A 15,381-nucleotide genomic window follows, 5' to 3' on the forward strand; every position below is an offset into this window, starting at 1 on the left:
GTCCCATGTGAGGTTCACGGTCTCAATCACCATTTTACAGATAAGATGACTGAGGCATACAGAAGTGAAGTGATTTGCCCAAGGCCACAAAGCAAAGTGGCAAAGAGCCGGTATTAGCACCCATGACCCTCTGACTCCCAGGGCCATGCTGTTTCCACTATGTCCTCATGCTTTCAGGCCAGGGTGGACCCCTTTATTCGTAGCCCACTGGGCCATACTCCCAGGACAGAAACCAAGTTCCATTACTACCTCCCAGAATCCTCCCTCGTCCCCAACAACACACCCAGACCACAAATGCAGGCAGGACGAAATTCTGTCACCCACCTCTGCAGGACTCCAGGCTCAGCAGCATTGTGCGTACCTCCAAATATGTGACTTGTGTGCTCTAGGTGTGTGTGCGTGCGTGTGTTTGTGTGTGAGAGAGAGATGGGTGAATAGGGTTATGTGTATTTCCAAGTATAAGTATCTTGTGTTTGCTGTGTGCGTGTGTATGTGTCAGTGAGTGAATGTGTACACAAGTTTGTTTGACTTTCCAAGCAAGGGCATCGTGTGTATGCTTTGTGCATATGTGATGAAAACACAAGTTTTGGTATAACTCCAAGAGTTGGAAGATCGTGTACTCTGTGTGAACGTGAACGTAGGTTTGTCTTTATGTCCAAGTGTTGGAATCTTGTATACACTGTGTGTTTGTGAGTTTGTGAATGTGTACATTAATGTGCATTTCCAAGTATAAGAACCTTGTGTATGTTGTGCATACATGTGAGTGAATATACATCCATTTGTGGCTATCCACAAAGGTGTTTATATTATGCATGCTAGATGTGGGTGTAAATGCGTTCATGTTTTGTGACTGTGCAGGTGTGTGTACCGTCAGTATGTTTTGTGTGCATACTTGTGTATTGTGTGCATGCATGTGTGAACACACTTTTCCACGTGTATGTCTCTCTGGGACAACTCTCTTTTCCTCTTCTCCTTCTCCTCCTACCCCAACCCTACCCAGAAATTACCTTGGGCCGAGGAGAAGCTGAGGTGAGATGAGGCCATGGGGAGACACAAGAAAAGGAGCAGCTGGCAGAGCTGACTCCCTCCACTTCCCTCCTTCCCCCAAGTCCCGCACCCCGGCTCTTCTCTGGGGCCCCCTCCTTTCTCCGCCCCTCCCGATTGAGACTGGGCCGGATGGTCGTGGGCGGGTGATTAGGGGTTTAATTATTTAGCTCCTCACTGACTCTGCAGATTAATTCCATCCATCATGGCCAGGCTGGGGCCTCCTCTGCAAGCTCGTTCTGGGGTTCATGCACCCCTGCTGCTCCCCACCCCACCAAGCCTTACCCTGGTGTTTCTGGCAACTCTGTGGGCAAGGAGTGTGTTGGGGCTCTTCCTGGAAGCCTGCCATTTCCCAAAGAGTTGCCCCTTTGGCCTCTTTTATAGAACTAGAGGTTCTTAGGGTCATGCCATCCATGCTCCTGCCTCCAGTACAGACTGCCCTCACCCTAATATATCTGTTTGGCCAGGGGCGCCTCTCTTTTTCTCTCCTATGGCCTCGCTCAGTTGCCCTTTTCTTATCATGGCCATCCCCATCCTCCATACCAGTAAGGCTACTTCGGAGTGCATCAGACCCCACCAGCTTCTCTCCCTCATCTCTTCCTCCTTCCTCTCCTGTCCACTTTGGTTCTAGTGTGGACTTAGCCACAAGCCTGCCACAGGGCAAGTCACTGACTCTTTGGGCTTCAGTTTCTGCACCTTTAAAATGGAGAGAAAACTCTGCGATGAGATTCCATAGGAGACTGAGGGAAAACTAGCTCTATTGTGGTTCTTCCAACAGGTCCTTGTGGACAGAGACCGTCTCTACCAACTCTGTTGTACTCCCTCCAATGCTTAATACAGTGCAGGAGATTTGGAAGAGGAACAGTGGGTTATGAATTGGCAGCTGGGTTGGACAGTCAGTGCAGGGGTGGAGCTTAATGTAGGCAGGCTTCCTGGGGGAAGAGGGCTTGGGTTGGATGTAAAGGAGGAGAGGTAGAGAATGTGGGGTACAGAAACAGGGAGGCTGTTCCTGGCCTAAAGCAGGGGCTCAGGGCCAGAAAAGGTGAGCTTATTTTTGAGTTTTCTTGTATTTTGTATGGAGGACTAAAAGAGCAAAGGACACAGAGCCAGAGCCCCGGACATCTGAGGTTCAGGCTGGTCAGAGTGGGGCACTCAGGCAGGAAGAGCCGGGAGAGAGGAGCCCGGCTGGGGCTCCCTAGGCGACTAGACAAGCTGCTCCCTTTGATGAAGAGCCTTCTCTCTGGGAGGATTGTGTGGGGCGGAGGGGATTGTGAGAAGGAGGCCATCTCCTCCCGAGATGACTTATGGGCCTAATGAAGCCGTGAGCCAAGTTTCTGAGCAGGCTGGATGGGGAAGCAGAGCTGGGGTTAGAGCCGAGAGCCATAATTCTCTCCCCCGGAAGGAAAAGGCAATGAGAGGGCTCTCTGTGCCAGAGATTTAGGTGCTGTGGACTTGGTGTGGAAGTGAGTGTGTGTGCATGTTGAGGTGGGTGGGGCAGTGTGTGCAAATGCACTTATGTGTGTGTAGGGGAATGAAGGTTGTGGGGTTCCCTTCTCGAGGATCTTCCTGAGCAGCAGAAACACTTTTTGTCTGGGTTGGGGTGGAGGGCGGGAGTGGACGGCAAGGAATGTAGCCTGGGGAATGGATAGGGCGATCGCTGGAAAGGCCCACTCAGTTGGAGGATTGTAAGGATTCCATTGGAGAAGGCCTGGGAAAGGCAACAACTGGACCGGTAATTGGGAGAAATGATGGAAAGACAGTTTTGGGGCAGGAGTGGGAGAGAATAGGATCTATACTGGGGAGAAGAGAGATTTAATCTCAACAAAGGAGAAGGAAAACCCTCAAATGGCAAGGAGAGAGGGAGGGTTTAGTCTGGGTGCTCTATCCCCCAGATTTCTCCCTTTCCAGGGAAAATCAGTTAAGTCCAGGGTTTTCCCAGAGGGGACAGTGCTCTGTGCCCATTGCGGGGGTGGGTAAGAAGGAAGTGGAAGCTGCTAAGCTCCAACTTTCAACCGTGTCTAGGCCTATATTGAATCCAAAATTCTTCCCCAGAAAGTCCAGTCAGAAAGTGAGGGAGGGGGGCTGGAGGAGCAGAAGTCACCTCATCTCCTATCCACCGCCCCCACTCTGAATGGAGACCCTGTCTGTCGATCATGTGAAACCACTGGGTGACTTCATGGCTGCACTCACCCCCACTGCTCCGCTGAGTACGACTCTCATGCCCGAATCTCAAGTCCTCCCCAGCCTTCCACGACTGTGGATGGGCTGGGAAACTGTGCTTACCAAGGTGAGGAGAGAGAGAGAGAGAGAGAGAGAGAGAGAGAGAGAGAGAGAGAGAGAGAGAGAGAGAGAGCTACAAAGGCTCAGCGAGAAAGAGGTGGGAGGAGGTAAGATCATTCCTTGTGAGACTGCCAGCTATCTTTCCAGCCTGGGTAGCCATGGAGACTTTTACAGACAAAACTTGCTGCTTTTGGGGTGCTCATGTGCTCCAAGAGGACCAGGCCCGGAGTCCATAGATTCTAAGAAGTAGCAAGTGACGTGGACAGGACCGGCACTTTGATCACTTTCCGCTGAAGGCCTCGGGCCACGCTCTTTCACTCCTGGCTGTCGTTGCCGGCTGGCCCAATCTGGAAAAAGGCCTGTTTGGCCTTGATGTATTCGCACCTGGTGAGAGCTGGAGATGGGAGGGGCAGGGGCAGAGTGCTCAGCTCGGGCTCTATCCCTTCCCCCGTCTCCAGCCCCCTCCTCGCTCTCCCTCCCGCCTGCCCGCTGTCTCCCGGCACGGCTCTCCCTTTAACGAGGACTTTTGATTTCCCATCAGCTCCCCCGGCGTGGTGCGGCAGGAGGGGCACGGGGCTCCGCTATGGATTTCTAGCCGCTGGAATTAATTAGTCGCTGCTCTCTGCAATGCCATCTCTCCCGCCCTCCCTGGCCCAGCTGAAGGGGGAATGGATTTATTGGCAAAGATTTGGCTTTTCTGCTCACTTCTAGGTCCCGGTTCCTAGGCCCAAGGGTCTTGGCAGGGAGAGAAGGAGAGGTGGGGGAGGAAGGAGTTGGAGGAGTGGACGGGGAAGAAGGGGAGGAATCCTGGAAAGGGTATTTTCCTTCCACTCCCCTGTTTGCTGGGCTAATTCCTTTCAGCCTCTGCTGCTATATTTCTGTCTTTGTGGGTGTCTGTCTTTTTTTTATGGTGTTTGTTAAACGGTTACTATGTTCCAGGACTAAGCAATGGGGTAGATACAAGCTAATCAGGTTGAATACAGTCCATGTCCCAGATGGGGCTTGACAGTCTTAACCCCCATTTTGATGTGGTAAATGAGAAGTTAACTGACCTGCCCAAGGTCACCCAGCAGACAAGTGGCAGAGCTGGGATAAGAACTCAGGTCCTCTGACTCGCAGGTCTGTGCTCTTTCCATTAGGCCATGCTGCTTCTCTGTCTCTCTTCATATCTTTGTTCTGTTTGCTTTAATGGTTTTGCCCATGAATACAAATTATCCAGATACTTTAGCCTACCAACTTCAACTCCAAATGACCAGTGGAAGATTTTTATTTGGTTTAAAAAATGCCATTAGTGGTTATATTTATTAGGTGCTTACTATGAGCCAGATGTGGTGGCGCAGACAAGATATTCAGATCAGACAGCCCCTATCCAACACAGGGATCGCAGTCTGAAAGGGAAAGGTTTTCACCCCAATTTACGGATGAGGGGACTGAAGCACGGAGAAATTGTGATTTCTAGCCAGAACTAGAACCCTGACTCCCAGTTCCAGGCTCTTCCCATTAGACTACACCACCTCAAGGTGGATTCCTCAAATATCTGGGTAATTAATAGCATCATCTCTGTCATCTCTCTGTCTCTGTCCCCCGCTGTCTCTGTTCCTCTGTGCATTCCACCCACACCCCTCCCCACACACTCCCAACCTCCATTTCCTCCTCTCTCCCTCTCAGTCTGTTCTTGTCGCTCTTCCTTCTCCCCTCAGAGCTGGTTCTCTGATCAGAGCTGTCAGCCCTTGTCTTTCGAGCCGGCCCGCTGAGAGGATCTGGCCTCCCTCCTCTCTTCTAAGTCTTTCCCTGGAGCGCTCCCTCCCTTTCCTCTCTCCTCTTCCCTCTCCCGCACCAGGCCCGCTCCCATCCGGCTCTCCCGCCACGTTGCTCTTTCTGCTGATCTCGGAGAGCGGAGACTTAGAAACATCTCAGGACCTGAGCAAGGCTTGAGGTGGAAGGAACTCGGAGCTCGGAATTTACCTCGGGATTTTGGAACTGAGATGGGGTGGGGGGCGGGGATGAGTCACCTCTCTCCAAGCCCTGCTAGAGGTGCCGTGGCCGGGCTCCTGGGAGAAAAGAGGGGGCCCTGAAGGCCAGAATCCCAAGGTAGATTTTGCCGAAGAAAGATTCCACTCACTCCAATCCGGTTGCAAAAAGCGTCTGAGGTTGACCATAAAAAAGACAAATCTGAGATTTATTTGCTTGTGTTGTATCACATCTGCATCTTATTTAATGTGGAAACGTCCCACCCACCCTCAGTCCCGGCTCCTCCTGCCCCTCCAGTGGCCTGGAATATCACGGTGGTTGGAACTAACCGAGCAGAGCGGCATGGCCTAGTGGAAAGGGCACGGGCCTGGGAGTCAGAGGACCTGGGTTCTAATCCCAGGTCCACCACTTGTCTGCTGTGTGACCTTGCACAAATCACTTAACTTCTCTGCGTCTCAGTTACTTCATCGGTAAAAATGGGGATTAAGACAGGGACAGGAACTGTGTCCAACCTGATTATCTTGTATCTACTCCAGTGCTTAGTACAGTAGCGTAGAGTGAACGCTTAACAAATACCATTAAAAAAAGAGCCCCGAGGCCCCTGCCAAAGGGCAGGCAGCTAGGTGCCATTGGGCCTTCTGTGGAGTTGAGCTTGGTCCTGGAGACATAGTCTCTGAGAACGGCCCCGTTTTCACCCTGCTGGGACATTGACTCCAGGGGACACTGGGTTGGGGGTTCCCCTCTTGGGGGGTCTATAGCAGGGTAGGGCCCTCGCAGAGGTGATTCCAGCTGCCTCCATCCTCCCGGCCTCCCGGCCGGCTCCGCCTGCACTACGAGTGGAGGGTGGGGCAGGGGAGGGGAGAGCTGACCCCTCCTCTCTGGCCGCCTCTTTCGTCCTCTCTCCCTCGGAATGTTAATGAGTCCGGAGTCAAATGGCTCGTTAAAAGCCGTGCTGCATTGCGGGACGGACTCTCTCTTTCCCCCCCTGTTGCTGACCAGAGCTGTGACCTTCCCCCACTCTGGCCTTCAGGGCCCTCGGCGGCCCGGGAAAGGGATAATCAAAGTCGGCTGCTCAGAGGGGTGGAAGGGAAAGTACCCTCTTGCAGAGTTTGGGTTGATCTGACCCTTTTCGTTCTGCTATCCTGCCCGGACGTCTGGGTCTTTCATCTCCAGTAATCCCAGGGATGGGTTATGGGTCCTTTTGGGGATGAAGGGATGGTCACTAAACATCAGCTCTGCCCTAAACCTTCATTCAGGAGGAGGCCATGGAGAAGAGGACAATGGGGAGGGACTTCTAGAAGCTGGGAATAGAAGGAGGGAATGGGGAATGGGATGGGGATGGTGTGTATGGGTTGGGGGGGGGCAGATTCCCTGCAGCTGGAGTTCTTTCCCATCCCCTACAGCCCCTCTCCCTACCCTAGAGCTAGCCCAAGGGGAGGCGAACAAGCCTGCAGTGGGGAACTGCTGATTCAGCCGATTTGCTCTTCCACTGAGTTCAGATCGGAGCGAAACTGGAGGGAGGGAGGGAAGGCCAGTGAGGAAGACAGGGATGGGGAGGGATTAGACCGGAGGTGTGTGCGTGTGTGTGTGTGAAAGAGAGAAAGAGACTCCATTTCTGAAAATGAAATGGGGGGAGGGGAGTCTCTTGAAGATTTCAACCCAAACCTGTTCTCAGAGATCCCCTTCCTCTGCCCTTCCCCCAATCCTGTCTCTCCTCCCTCCGCCCAACCCGGGGACAGGGCCGGGCCTGGCCATTTTTTTTTTAAAAAGGGCTTCCTATGTGCCAGGCGCTGTTCTAAGCACGGGGGTTGATTCAAGATAATCAGGTTGGACACAGTTCCTGTCCCACATGGGACTCACAGTCTTCACCCCCATTTTACAGATGAGGGAACTGAGGCACAGAGAAGTGAAGTGATTGCCCAAGGTCACTCAACAGACAAGTGGTGGAACCGGGATTAGAACCCGGATCCTCCTGAGTCCCAGACCCTTGGTCTACTGTGTCTGGCCAGTGCTCCCTCCCTCCCCTCCTTCCCCCCCCCCACCCGCAAATCCCACCTCAGTGGCAAGAGCACAGGCCCGGGACCCGGGACGCTGGGGTTCAAGTTCCAGATCTGTCACCTGCTGCATGAACCTTGGGCAGGTCACTTTTTGCCTCATTGTAACTCCATTTCCTCATCTGTAAAATGGGGATAAGATCCCTGTGCTCCTCGTCTCACAGTGATGTTGGGAAGATAAAATAAGATCAGTGTTGTAAAGAGGCTTTGGAAAAATACAAAAGTATGACACAAGCAAGCCTCTGTACCGAGACCACATCCCGTAGTAACTTCTGCCGCCGTGAGCCCCTTCTCACAGTGCTGGTTCAACCTTGGTCACGCCTCTACCCTGGGTCCCTTTTCCTCTTTCATCAATCCCTGTTCCCTTCCCCCTCCTCAGGGACCCACCCACCCTGTTGGACCCAGTTTGGTTTAGGTGCCCATTAGCTCTCCCAGATCTGGGATCCAAGCCTGATAGGATTCTATCCCCAACGTGGCCTAGTGGAGAGAGCACAGGCTTGGGAGTCAGAAGGACCTAGGTTCTAATCCTGACTCTACCACCTGCCTGCTGTGTGACCTTCTGAGCTCGTTGTGGGCAGGGAATGTGTCTGTTTTATTGTTGTATTGTCCTCTCCAAAGAGCTGAGTCCAGTGCTTTGCACACAGCAAGCACTCAATAAATATGATTGAATGAGTGAATGAACCTCTCTGTGCCTCAGTTAACTCATCTGTAAAATGAGCCCTATGTAGGACAAGAACTGTGTCCAACCCCATTTGCTTGTATCTACCTCAGTGCTTAATGCCGTGCCTGGCACATAATAAGTGCTTCACAAATACCACTGTTATTATTGTTATCAACCCTTCCTTCATCTCTTCTTCCTTTTCTTCATCTTATTCTACCCTCCACTTCCTTCTCCTCCTTTGTCTCTTATTTCTTATGCTTCCTCTTCCTTTTCTGTTTTCTTATTTTTTCCCTCTCTTCCTCCACTATCTTTTTTTGTCTTAACCTTCTCTTTTTCCTTCTCCTCCTCTTCTTTCTCCAGTTATTTCTCTCCCTTCTGTTCTTCCCTTGCTGCTTCTTTTCTTCCTCCTCATCTTCCTTTTTTGTCTTTCCCTTTTTCCTACTCCCCCTCCTCTTTCTTCTTCTCCTTTTCTGCCTTATCTTCTTCCCCCTCCTCATCCTCTGATTCCTCCCTCTCCTTTTCTGCCTCCTCCTCTTCTTCTTTTCTCCACCTCCTTCTCCCTTTCCACCTCTCTTCCTCCTGCCTCCCACTCGTTGCTTCCTGCTTCAGCCCGGGTGATTGGTTTTCCAAGGCTCTCAGGACTCTGATGGGATGCGATCTCTTTCCCTGTTGCGTGGATGAAACCGGTTACCTTATCACTGGCTTCTTATAAGGTTCTCCTCTGGGTTCTGTCTTGAAGCACTCAGACCTGGGGGAAGGAAATATTGAAAAAAAAATCCCAAATCATTTCCGTTTTTCCCAAACCTTCATCTGACCTCACTTGGAAGAGCTTTGGGCAATGACACATTCCGTGCTAATTATCCAGTCATTTTCCTGGAGAAATTAGTAATAAAGGCGGCAGGCAACGCTTTCAGCAAACCTAAGTTTTAAGGAAATAATTACTGGATCGTGCCATATGTGCTAAATTGGGTAATTCCTGAGTAAGCTCTTTTTTTAAATTCCCGATTAGATTTGATTAATTAATCATAATAAAATAACTGGTAATTAGTTAACGACTCCTGGAATTCATCATCCTCCCCCCCACCTCCAGTTCCTGGTAATGCTGAGTCAATCAATCAATCAATAGTATTTACCGAGGGCTTACAGTGTGCAGAATACTTTACTTGGGAAAGGACAGTACAGTACGGTTGGCAGAGACTATCCCTGCTCACAAAGAGTTTAGGATCTACAGGGGAAGATAGACACTGAAATGAATTACAGATAAGGGAAACAGCAGAGTATAAGGAGATGAACGTAAGTGCGGTGGGGCCGGGACTAGGGTGAGTATCAAAGTCCTTGAAGGGGTGACCATCCCAGTATTTAGGTAACAAAGGGAAGGGCGACTACGGTGGGGAAAAGAGGGGTTAATCAGAAAAGCCTCTTGGAAAAGATGTGATTTTAGGAGGACTTTGAGGATGGAGAGAGTGGTCATCTGTAGGATATGAAGGGGAAGGAAGTACTTGGCAAGAGAGAGGAGTGTACAAAGGGTCGGTGGTGAGATTGAGGAAGAGTGAATAGATTGACATTAGAGGAGCAATGTGTGGGCTGCGTTATAGGAGGAGATCAGCGAGGTAAAGTAGGTGGGGTGGAGCTGATTGAGTGCCTTAAAACCAAAGGCGAGGAGTTTTTGTTTGTTGCGGATATCGTGGAAGTGACCTGGGAGGAGTTGGAGATCCAATGCGGTATCCAATTTAGAGAGTCTCAGCTAAAAAGTGGTTTTAGGGAAGAACAGTGCCGCTGGCAAGATGTGAGCTGGAAAGTCGTGCTGAGAGGAAAGGGAAGAAGGGCTCTTTGCTCGGAGGCAAGAAGGCCGAGGGGAGATAACTTGGCTTTCAATTCAAGAAGGGTTATGAGAATCTGTGGTGCTCCATCTCCACTAAGGCTAGAATGAGGAAAGGGAAGCTGCAACTGAAGTGAGTGGGATTGAGGTTAGACATAAGGAGAAGCCATTTTAGGCCAAAGCAGAGTGTGGAATCTCTTCTTCTGGAAATGTATTAGCGTAGAAGAAGATCTTGTCTGTTACAGCCGGGTTTTACAGAGGCAGGGGGTTGGATAAGTTGGCTGGTATCTGCTTCACCTTCTTATGGTTTTAGGGAAGTAGCATAGCCCAGTGGACAGAGCGAGAGGCCTCCATGGCCGCTGGCCTGCTCTGTGACCTCGGGCAAGTTGGGGTGGGTTTCTTTTTGTTATTTTTAATGACATTTGTTAAGCTCACTATGTGCCAAACACTGTTCTAAGCACTGGGGTGCTAAGCACAGCACTTCTAAACAAGCTAATTAGGTCGGGCACAGCCCCTGTCCAATATCGGGTGGGAAGGAATAGGACTTAATCCCCATTTTACAGATGGGGTAACTGAGGCACAGAGAAATTAAGTGACTTGTCCAAGGTCATACAGCAGAGAAGTAGTGGAGCCAAGAGTAGAACCCAGGTCCTTCTCAACGAGAACAACAACAAACCAACAATTATTGTTGCTGTTCCGGGCCTGCAAGACTCAGACCTGTTTCCTGAAGCCTGGGGACAGTGGAAGGGGGATGGCAGAGCCTTATGCCCTGAGTTCCTTTTCCATAATTGGCGAGGGGGATGGGGGGGAAAGAGCCAATCCTCTCCAGGGACATTCGCCCCTGGTGTGTGGCCCTTTAGTGGCCCCCTGGAGAACCACCTGAGAACCCTCAATCAGTCAATCAACCAATCAGTCACTGTATTAAACGTTTGGAAGAGGACAGTCCAGTAGAGCTGGAAGACTCTGCTGAGAAGCAGCGTGGTTTGGTGGAAAGAGCACGGGTTTGGGAGTCAGAGGACGTGGGCTCTAATCCCAGCTCCACTCCTTGTCTGCTGAGTGACCTTGGGCAAGTCACTTCTCTGGGCCTCAGTTACCTCATCTGTAAAATGGGGATTGAGACTGTGAGCCCCATGTGGGACAACGTGATTACCTTGTATCTATCCCAGCGCTTAGACCAGTGGTTGGCACATAGTAAGCGCTTAAAAATACCATTATCATTATTATTATTATTAGACACGCTCCCTACCAACAGGGAACTTACAATAAAGTGGTTGATTTTGCACAACGGGGAGAATGCCTACCTTCGGGCCTTCCCTCAGATAGGGAAATGGTCAAGATGACCTTCAGAGGCCCCCCGCCAATGACCCTTTGTCCTTCCCCTTGTCTGCCGAGACGTGGATTTTCGATTTTCGATGGTTTCTAACGGCTCTTGCCCATTTCGCCCCCCTCGACAACTTTCGTCTGAATCTCCCGCTAGATTGTAAATTCCAGTGTCTTGCTACCAAGCACTTAGCAGAGTGGTTAGCACTCAGTAGGAGCTCAATCAATTGATTGGTTGATCCGTTTCCTCCCTGCCGAAAGGCAATTCTCTGGATCGTCCAGACCAAATCCCTCCCGTTGCAATCCTCGGGCCCACGCCAGGAGTTGCTTTTCAGGACCTGGGATAACGTTCTCACTTCCCCTACAACAGAGTTTCTAGACTCCCTTCCGCCTCATTTGAATATTCATTATCAATCATTGGTATTTATTGAGCGCTTACTACGTGCAGAGCACTGTACTAAGCTTTTGGGAGAGTGCAGTACAACAGAGTTGGCACACACGTTCCCTTCCCATAGAGAAGCGGCGTGACTCAGTGGGAAGAGCCCGGGCTTGGCAGTCGGAGGTCATGGGTTCGAATCCCGTCTCGGCCACTTGTCAGCTGTGTGACTGTGGGCGAGTCACTTCATTTCTCTGTGCCTCAGTTCCCTCATCTGTAAAATGGGGATTAACTGTGAGCCTCACGTGGGACAACCTGATTACCCTGTATCTACCCCAGCGCTTAGAACAGTGCTCTGCACATAGTAAGCGCTTAACAAATACCAACATTATTATTATTATAATGAATTTTCAGACGGGGGGGGCGGAGACAGACATTCACATAAATAAGTCTTGCTGTTTGTTTTCCTCCTCATCTGCCCCATTCCGGGTTGGTAGCGGGGCTCAGTCCGTGCCCCTCTGCCCCAGAGCTGCCCCTGAAAGGAGAGGGTGGGGTGGGCGGGAGGGAGGAGGGAACAGTTTTTGTTCTGAAGATGTTGTCCCCCACCTGGAGGCTGGAGGGGAGGGAGGACCCAGCCCCCATAATAATAACAATAATGTTTTTTGTTAAGCGCTTACTACGTGCCAAGCACTGTTCTAAACACTGAAGTATATACAAGGTAGTCAGGTTGTCCCACGTGGGTGGCTCAGTGGAAAGAGCTCGGGCTGGGGAGTCAGAGGTCATGGGTTCAAATCCCGACTCCTCCGCTTGTCAGCTGTGTGACTGTGGGCAAGTCACTTAACTTCTCGGTGCCTCAGTTCCCTCATCTGTAAAATGGGGATGATGACTGTGAGCCCCACGTGGGACAACCTGATTACCCTGTATCTACCCCAGCGCTCAGTACACTGCTTGGCGTATAGTAAGTGCTTAACAAGTACTATTACTATTCTTATTATTGCTGTATTGTACTTTTCGAAGCGCTTAGTACAGTGCTCTGCACACAGTAAGCCCTCAATAAATACGATTGAATGAATGAATGAATATTATAGTTTCTGTGTGAGCTGGCCCGGGAACTGCCTCTTCTCACCTCTCTCTACCCCTTCTTCCTCTCTCTGCTCTTCCCCCTTTCAGGATTGGGGGTTTCCAGCACTGCTGGAGGGGAGCTCCTGGCCGGGCTGAGCCAGGGAAGCCGATGACTGGGACAATGGAAGGTCCTAGAAGGTAAGTGGCTGAGTCGGAGAGGAGGGATGAGGCTTGGAGGAGGAGGGAAAGCAAGGTATAGATATTGTCTCTCCCCTCAGTGTTTGGCCACCAATCCCTGCCTGTCCTTGCCTTCCATCTCCCTTAGTTCCTGTCCCCGTCACCCGAGGGCCCTGGGAACGGTTCAAACAGTACTTCACATAGTAAGACTTAAATACAATAATAATAATAATACTAATAATTATCAGGGGTCGAAGGGCTGTGTCCCCAGGCCGGGCTTCAGACATCTGGCCATCTGAGCAAGGGAAAAATGTGTTCTTTCCCTTCTTTCTTTCCCTTCAGAGCTGTGGACTTGTGCGGCCCAGCCAAGAAAACTGCCTAACGGTATCTCTTTAGAAAACCCAGCCTGTTCTACATTCCAGCCCCACTCCTCACCCCTATCCATTCCTCTCCTCCCACCCAACTCCCTTGGGGTCTCTCTGTCCGGCCCGCTCAACCTACTCCTCGGATTGCGCTCTCCCTGACAGGCAGTACCTGTCACTCTCAATCATTCACTTCTCCTCTTTCGCCCCTCCCCGCTTTCCTTCTCTCTCCCTCCCCCTCTTCTTCTCTCTGTAGCCGTGGACAGAGTGTCGTCGAGGACTGGTCAGGAATAGTTACTGAATTGTCTATCCACCCAGGGGCCATGGGGTGGTGGGGACAATGACCTCCCCGTGGTTCTTCTCCCCAACCGGATTCCCAATTCCTTCTCCGGATGCATTCTGCTTCTGTTCTCCTGCAGGCTCCCCACTCTGCTGGCCTATGGTGCTGGGTGAGGTGCGCAGCCAGTGAACTCAGAGCCTCAGGATGGGACCCGGGGAGACTCAGGAGGTTCTGCTCCTTGTGTTTGCCAGATCAGAGTCTCTCTCCATGTTGGAGCTCCCGGGAAGAATGGCTGAGGGGGTCGGGGTGTGTGTGTGTGTGTCCCCGGGCCTTCTTCTCTCCTCACAGTGACCCCCTTGCCTTTCATCACCTCCCCGTTTCTTCATTCCCCTTCCCCACTCCCCATAAGGCCTGGGTCTCAGCCGGCCCTTTTCCCCTCCCCCATCAGTCACCTGTACTGAATCTCCCCACATGCAGGGGCTCCTATCCAGAGAGGTTTGCCCACTTCTCCACCTAGGAGACCCTCTATCCTCAGGGACAGAGAGGTCTAGCTTCCCACAGTAAGTGAGGTGAGCAACTGCTTCAGGACACTACGTGGAAGGAGTGACAGAATGGCCCTTCACAGAGATGGTGGCTGGGTGGTCGTTTTAAAAAATGGCTGCTGTCCTGCCCTTCACAAATTTGATAGTTCTGCAGCCCTTCTCTTAGGTGCACGGCCAGGGGTGGCCATTTTTTAAATATGACAGACAGGGTGATCATTTTTAAAGATAACAGCAGACTTCCCCCTCACCAAGATGACATCTCTGCAGCCCTCCTCGTAGGTGGAGACTGCATAGCCACTCACTAAGATGGTGACTGCATGCCCCTTCTTAAATAGGGTGGTCGCACCTGCCCTTATAAAGATGACGGTCGAGTGGCCCTTCTCAAAGATGGGGATGAAATGGTCTTTCACAAAGATGGCGGGCAGACAATAAGCCATCCATTAGAACGGTCTTCGAGGAGAGCTGTCCGGGGCGTTCAGTCGAATTCCGACTGCAGGTGCGACTGCAGGCAGTAGCAAAAGTTTTTCGTGTAGACATCTGCCAACTGTTGCACGTGATGTCCTTCAGAACGGGAGGGGTGACACATTTTTCTCTTGTTCAGGATGGCTGGATGCCTGAAGCCCAGCCTGGAGACACATCTCCTCGACCCCTGATAATAATAATAATTATTATTATGGTACTTGTTAAGCGCTTACTATGTGCCAAGCACCGTTCTAAAAGCTGGGATAGATACAGGTGAATCCAATTGGTTACAGTCCCTGTCCTACATAGGGCTCACACTCTTAATCCCCGTTTCACAGATGAGGGAACTGAGGTCCAGAGAAGTGAAGTGACTTGCCAAAGTCACACAGCAAGCCAGCGGCAGAGCTGGAATTAGAACCCAGGTCCTTCTGATTCCCAGGCCTGTGCTCTATCCACTAAATCATGTTATTTCTCCCTGAGTCCAGTAGTCTGCCAGGGCGGGAGCTCCTTGGGGTTCTCGGCGGTTAGCAGGGTGGGAAGAAGATACACAGAGTGGAAGAGCCATGGAGATTTATTCCTGAGGGCTAGAAATGACTGGAACTGCTATGGGATGAGTGGGGAGTACTGCCTGGGAGGAGGGGCGCGGGTGGGGAGAGACAAAATGACCCGCACAGAGGAGCGACCATTCCACGGCTATTAAGCACTAGATCCTGGCTCCCGCCTCTCTAGTCCCTGCGGGCTCCCCTCTCCTTCCTCCCAATTCCCACGGAGGTTATTCCCCTGCACCGCCCGGCTCCCGCCTGCCTCTGACAGCTACATGCAGGCGCCTTTATGAGCAAATTACAGGCCCGAATCAGCCGGCTCGGCTTTGTTTAATTCGTCTAATTCCACAGCACAAAGGCGGGCCTGGCACATAATGATGTGTTGCTCGCTTATTTTGACTCACTTACACTCAAGTGTTTTCAATATTT

At 51.2% G+C, this 15,381-nt stretch overlaps 1 protein-coding gene across 3 annotated transcripts in view; it reads left to right on the top strand.

Moving 5' to 3' along the window:
• The window catches only part of DLGAP3 (DLG associated protein 3), a 51,573-nt gene that overhangs the window by 14,584 nt on the left and 21,608 nt on the right, over positions 1–15,381 (top strand). For all 3 annotated transcript variants that reach the window (XM_029081524.1, XM_029081525.1, XM_029081526.2), the window contains exon 2: positions 12,696–12,785. The gene's annotated coding sequence lies outside the window, so the exon portion shown is untranslated. The remainder of the gene's footprint in view (positions 1–12,695; positions 12,786–15,381) is intronic.

The sequence above is a fragment of the Ornithorhynchus anatinus genome, chromosome 16, assembly GCF_004115215.2.
Source record: "Ornithorhynchus anatinus isolate Pmale09 chromosome 16, mOrnAna1.pri.v4, whole genome shotgun sequence".
NCBI classification, from domain to species: domain Eukaryota; kingdom Metazoa; phylum Chordata; class Mammalia; order Monotremata; family Ornithorhynchidae; genus Ornithorhynchus; species Ornithorhynchus anatinus.